Source organism: Nicotiana tomentosiformis, chromosome 4, assembly GCF_000390325.3.
Source record: "Nicotiana tomentosiformis chromosome 4, ASM39032v3, whole genome shotgun sequence".
Lineage (NCBI taxonomy): Eukaryota > Viridiplantae > Streptophyta > Magnoliopsida > Solanales > Solanaceae > Nicotiana > Nicotiana tomentosiformis.
The window spans coordinates 12,784,826-12,790,825 of NC_090815.1; positions in this window are offsets into that span (position 1 = coordinate 12,784,826).

The following is a 6,000-nucleotide window of genomic DNA, read 5'->3' on the forward strand; positions in this document are numbered from 1 at the left end:
TGCTAAATTTTGGTATTTCTATGTGTAGGAATCATTCGGATGTAATTTGGGACGAAAGGGCGCGAATTGGAGCGAAATCGGAACAAAATTGCAAAAATGAAAGTTGAGCGCCACAGCCAGCGTGGGGCGCTCGCTGTGGCGCACTTTACAGAAGCAAAGAAGTTTGAGCGCCAGGTCCAGCGCCCCACGCTGGCCTGGACGCTCACAATGGGAATTCTCCTTTTTTGACTAGGACTCGGTTATTTCGACCCCTAAACGCCCCCAACTCATATAAAAGCCAACCAAAACCTATTTTTAAAGGGAGGAAATGGATTGAAAGGAAGAGGAGAGGCACAAAACACTAAAAAGCGAGGATTTGATCAATTCTTCCATTCCTTCCCTAGTATTCATTGATTTTATGTTTGAAAATATAATTTTTGATAATTGTATGAACATGAGTGGCTAAGAACCCTATTGTTCTAGGGTCATGGATATACATGAATGTTGATATTTGAAGTTTAAATTGACGAAGTTGCATATTGGGTTATTTATTTAATTCTGTTTTAAATTATTTTGCTGAGTAGCTAACAGTGAAATACTATCTACGAATCTATAGTTGAACTCGAAAGTGGGAACTATAGATTGCATATAGAATTAAATAGAGTAAGTTCTTAAATCCGGGCATCGGGGAATGGATTCGCAATTAGGATAGACATATACCTAATTGCCTTACTTGGTTGCAATACAAGAATTGTAAATGCGTTCTTGTTAAACTTAATTCCATAGACATATAGGTATTAAGTTAGCTTGAATAGGCGAGTAAGGACTCGACAGATGCTTACGAGCAATATCAACCCTGTGAATCAACAATCCAGATAAATCAATTAGTTACTTTAACTTAAGAATGCAACATGATTGTTAGATAACCCGTGACCCTGGAATATTATCTCCCATTGATTGTTATTTAAAACTATTTAAGCGTTGTGTTGATTTCTGGTATTCCATTACTTGATAGTCTTTAAGTAGTAAATTAGACAATTATCTATTTTATAAGAAATCGCTTGAATCGATAAGCTATTTGAGTTTGAATTAGTCAAAAGTTAATCATAAGTCCTCGTGGGAACGATACTCTATTCACTACTCTATTACTTGACGACCACGTATACTTGCGTGAGTGTGTTTGGTCCCAACAAGTTTTTGGCACCGTTGCCGGGGACCTAGAAATTAGCTACTTGACTGAGTTAAGCTGTTAGTACTTATTTGTTCAAGTTTTAATTTTCAGTTTGCCTTGTTTGTATTCACAGGTTCTTCTCTTGAATGCGGAGGAGTAGAAGTACAAACAACCTACTTCCATTTGATCCAGAAATTGAACGAACACTTCATAGAGTGAGAAAGGAAGTCGAAGCTAGAACGAGAATAGAAAGAGAGTTGGACATCGTAGTTCAACCACAGCCAATAGAGATGGCAGGTAATGAAGAGCGTCCGGTGATTGAAGCCGCAAGGCCCAATCTTGCGAATATGACTCAGGCTATTGTGAAGCCTGATATCACTGGGCATTTTGAACTCAAACAGTACATGGTACAGCTGATTCAGTCCACAGGACAATATGTGGGTCTATCTCATGAGGACCCGCAGAGGCACATTCAGAACTTTTTGGAAATTACGGACACTTACAATTATCCGAACGTTTCCAAGGACTATGTCAGGCTGACACTATTTCCCTTTTCACTGTTGGGGGAAGCTAAGGAGTGGTTGCAAAAGGAGCCCGCGAACTCAATCCACACTTGGGATGATCTAGCAAGGAAATTCTTAATCAAGTTTTTCCCAACTAAGAAGACAAAGTCCCTGAGGAGCCAAATTCTTGGGTTCCAACAACGGGGTGGTGAGACACTTCGTCAAGCTTGGAAAAGATACAAGAAGCTACTCAGAGACTGCCCGCATCATTGTCAGACTGATGAGGTATTGGGTCACACTTTTGTTGATGGGTTAGATGAAACATCAAAAATGAATCTTGACTCAGCTTGTGGGGGTAGTTGCATGGCGAGGCCGTATAGTGAAATACAACTCTTGCTAAATAACTTCACTGCCAATGACCATAATTGGCAAGGAGAGGGGGATTCAAGAAGGGCAATTAAACAGAAGGCAGCCGGGTTGATTGCGCTTGATGATTTCTCCGCCATGAGAGCCGATATAGCAAAATTGGCAAATCAGATGAATAGAATGACAACGCAACAAACACAACAAATGCAACATGTATAGCAGATGTCTATTTGTTGCGAACTATGTGGTGACAGTCATATGAGTGACATGTGCCCCACGAATCCCGAGTCTATATACTATGTGGGACAACAGAGCAGGGGTCCAATGAATCAGCATGTGCAATATGGGAATACCTACAATCCAAATTGGAAGAATCATCCTAACTTCTCATGGGAAGGAAATCAACAGAATCAGAACCAGTATAGGCCCCAAGGAAATTTCAATCAACCTCAGAGACCACCCTTACAAACAGAAGAGAGTACGAATGACTTGCTGAAGAAGTTGTTGCTTGATAATCAATAACTCAGGACCGATTTCAGAAATCTTGAGAGGCAAATGGGACAGTTAGTAGCAACTCAAAATACTAGACCTGCAGGCGCGCTTCCCAGTGATACAGAGAAGAACCCTCAAGTTAATGCAGTTACACTCAGAAACGGGAGGGAACTAGAAGAAGTGCCAAAGAAGAGAAAGAACAGTCCTATACCTGAGAGGGAACTAATCCCTAAGGCAATACACGAGTCAAAGAAAAATGATGCAAGTTCAGAGCCAGTGGAGGCTGCAAGGCCACCACCACCTTTCCCTCAGAGATTGCAGAAAAAGAATGATGATCGCATGTTCAATAAATTTCTCTCTATGTGAAGCCAAGTGCAATTAAATATTCCGTTGGTGGATGTACTTCGTGAAATCCCAAAATATGCTAAGTACATAAAAGATATAGTGGCTCACAAGAGGAAATTGACTGAGTTCGAAACAGTTGCACTTACTGAGGAGTGCACTTTAAGGGTCCAAAACAATCTTCCTCAAAAGCTTAAGGATCCTGGCAGCTTCACCATCCCTGTACAAATAGGTAAAATTAACGTGGGTCATGCCCTTTGTGATTTGGGGGCAAACATAAATTTAATGCCCTTGTCATTATTTAAGCAATTGGGTCTGGGAGCTCCAAGACCAACCACTGTGATGTTGCAATTAGCTGATAGGTCCATAGCCTACCCTGAAGGAGTAATTGAAGATGTATTGCTGCAAATTGGGAAATTTATCTTCCCAGCTGACTTTATTATTCTTGATTTTGAGGCCGATGAACAAGTTCCAATCATATTGGGACGACCTCTCTTGGCTACTGGTGATGCAACAATTAAAGTGCGAGAGGGAAAAATGATTATGAGGGTGGACAACGAGGAAGCAGTTTTTAATGTATACAAAGCGATCCAACTTCCCCGCCACTATGAGGAGCTCTCTATGATATCTGTTGTGGAGGTGGATAAGAAACTTCTTGACACGATTGTATATCTAGACGATTCTCTAGAAAAAGCAATCATGATGTTTGATAGCTTGGAGATTGATGATGAGGTTGAGGAGATGATGCATATCCTAGATGCATCATGTGCTTACATGCAAGGAATAAACCCGTTCGAGCCCCTGAATAGGCCAAGTGGCCCCCCTCCAAAGCCGTCAATTGAAGAAGCTCCAAAATTGGAGCTTAAACCCCTACCCCCTCACCTTCAATATGCTTATTTGGGAAGTTCTGACACTTTACCTGTTATTGTTTCTTCTGACTTGTCTAAATTGCAGGAAGAAAAGTTGTTGAGAGTGCTACGTGAGCACAAGCGAGCAATTGGGTGGACGATGTCTGACATCAAAGGCATTAGTCCAGCTTTCTGCATGCATAAAATCCTCATGGAGGATGGACACAAGCAAAGTGTAGAGCAACAACGCCGCCTAAATCCAATCATGAAAGAGGTGGTAAGAAAAGAAGTGATTAAGTGGCTTGATGCAGGTATTGTATTCCCAATCTCTGATAGCAAATGGGTAAGCCCCGTTCAATGTGTGCCAAAGAAAGGGGGGATGACTGTAGTGGTTAATGAAAATAATAACTTAATTCCTACAAGAACTGTCACTGGGTGGAGGATTTGCATAGATTATAGAAAATTGAACAAAGCCACCCGAAAGGACCACTTCCCCCTCCCCTTTATTGACCAAATGCTTGATAGGTTAGCAGGACAAGAATACTACTGTTTCCTAGATGGTTATTCGGGGTATAATCAGATTGCTATAGCCCCAGAGGACCAAGAGAAAACCACATTTACATGTCCCTATGGCACGTATGCATTCAAGAGAATGCCCTTTGGTCTCTGTAATGCACCTGCGACTTTTCAAAGGTGTATGATGGCTATTTTTACTGACATGGTTGAAAGATTTGTAGAAGTATTCATGGAAGATTTTTCTGTGTTTGGATGTTCTTTTGATAATTGTTTAACGAACCTTGATAAAGTGCTAGCTAGGTGCGAAGAGACAAACCTGGTACTTAACTGGGAAAAGTGCCATTTCATGGTACGTAAAGGTATAGTTTTGGGGCACAAGGTGTCAAAAGATGGTTTACAGGTGGACAAATCAAAGGTGGAGGCAATTGAAAAATTGCCCCCACCGACATCCGTCAAAGGCATTCGCAGTTTCTTGGGCCATGCAGGTTTTTATCGTCGATTCATTAAAGATTTTTCAAAAATTTCTTCTCCATTATGCAGGCTTTTAGAGAAAGATGTCACCTTCAAGTTTGATGATGCATGTCTGAAAGCATTTGAGGAACTGAAGGAGAGGTTGGTGACTGCACCAATTATCATCGCCCCAGATTGGGGACTGCCATATGAGTTGATGTGCGATGCAAGTGACATAGCAATCAGAGCTGTTTTGGGTCAAAGAAGGGATAAAATATTTCACTCCATTTATTATGCGAGCAAAACTATGAATCCAGCTCAGATGAATTATATAGTTACTGAAAAAGAGTTGCTTGCAGTGGTATGGGCGTTTGACAAGTTCATATCTTATCTAATGGGAACCAAAGTTGTCGTCTAAACAGATCATTCAGCTATCAGGTACTTGTTTGAAAAGAAAGATGCCAAGCCGAGGCTGATTCGTTGGGTCCTCCTCTTGCAAGAATTTGACTTAGAGATCCGAGATCGAAAAGGGACAGAAAATCAAGTGGCTGATCACTTGTCCAGATTAGAAAGTCGGAACCATATAGCTGAAGGAGAGTCAATCAAAGAAACATTTCCTGATGAGCAGCTATTAGCAGTCACATCAGGTGAAGCCCCATGGTATGCGGATTATGTAAATTTTATTGCAAGTGGGGTGACACCACTAGAATTAACACCTGATAATAGAAGAAGATTCTTACATGATGTGAGGCTCTACATATGGGATGAGCCATTCTTATATAGGCAATGCGTAGATCAGTTGGTGGGAAGGTGTGTTCCTGAAGAAGAGATGAATGCAATATTGCATAGCTGTCATGCTTCGCCATATGGAGGTCATCACGGTGGGGATAGAACCGCCCAAAAAGTGCTGCAATCAGGTTTCTATTGGCCAAAATTATTTAAGGATGCACATGCCTTTGTTAAAAATTGTGACAAATGCCAAAGAACCGGAACTATCACAAGGAAGTACGAGATGCCCTTGCAAAATATTCTGACAGTAGAGCTTTTTGATGTTTGGGGGATTGATTTCATGGGACCATTCCCATACTCTAATGGTCACAGGTATATTTTGGTGGCGGTCGACTATGTTTCTAAGTGGGTGGAGGCCATTGCTCTGCCTACTAATGACGCAAAGGTAGTGGTAAGTTTTGTAAAGAAGCACATCTTCACGCGCTTTGGGACTCCAAGAGTGTTGATAAGCGACGGAGGAACTCACTTTTGTAACAAATTGCTGAATAATATTCTTGCAAAATATGGAGTTAAGCACAAAGTTTCCACTGCCTATCACCCCCAA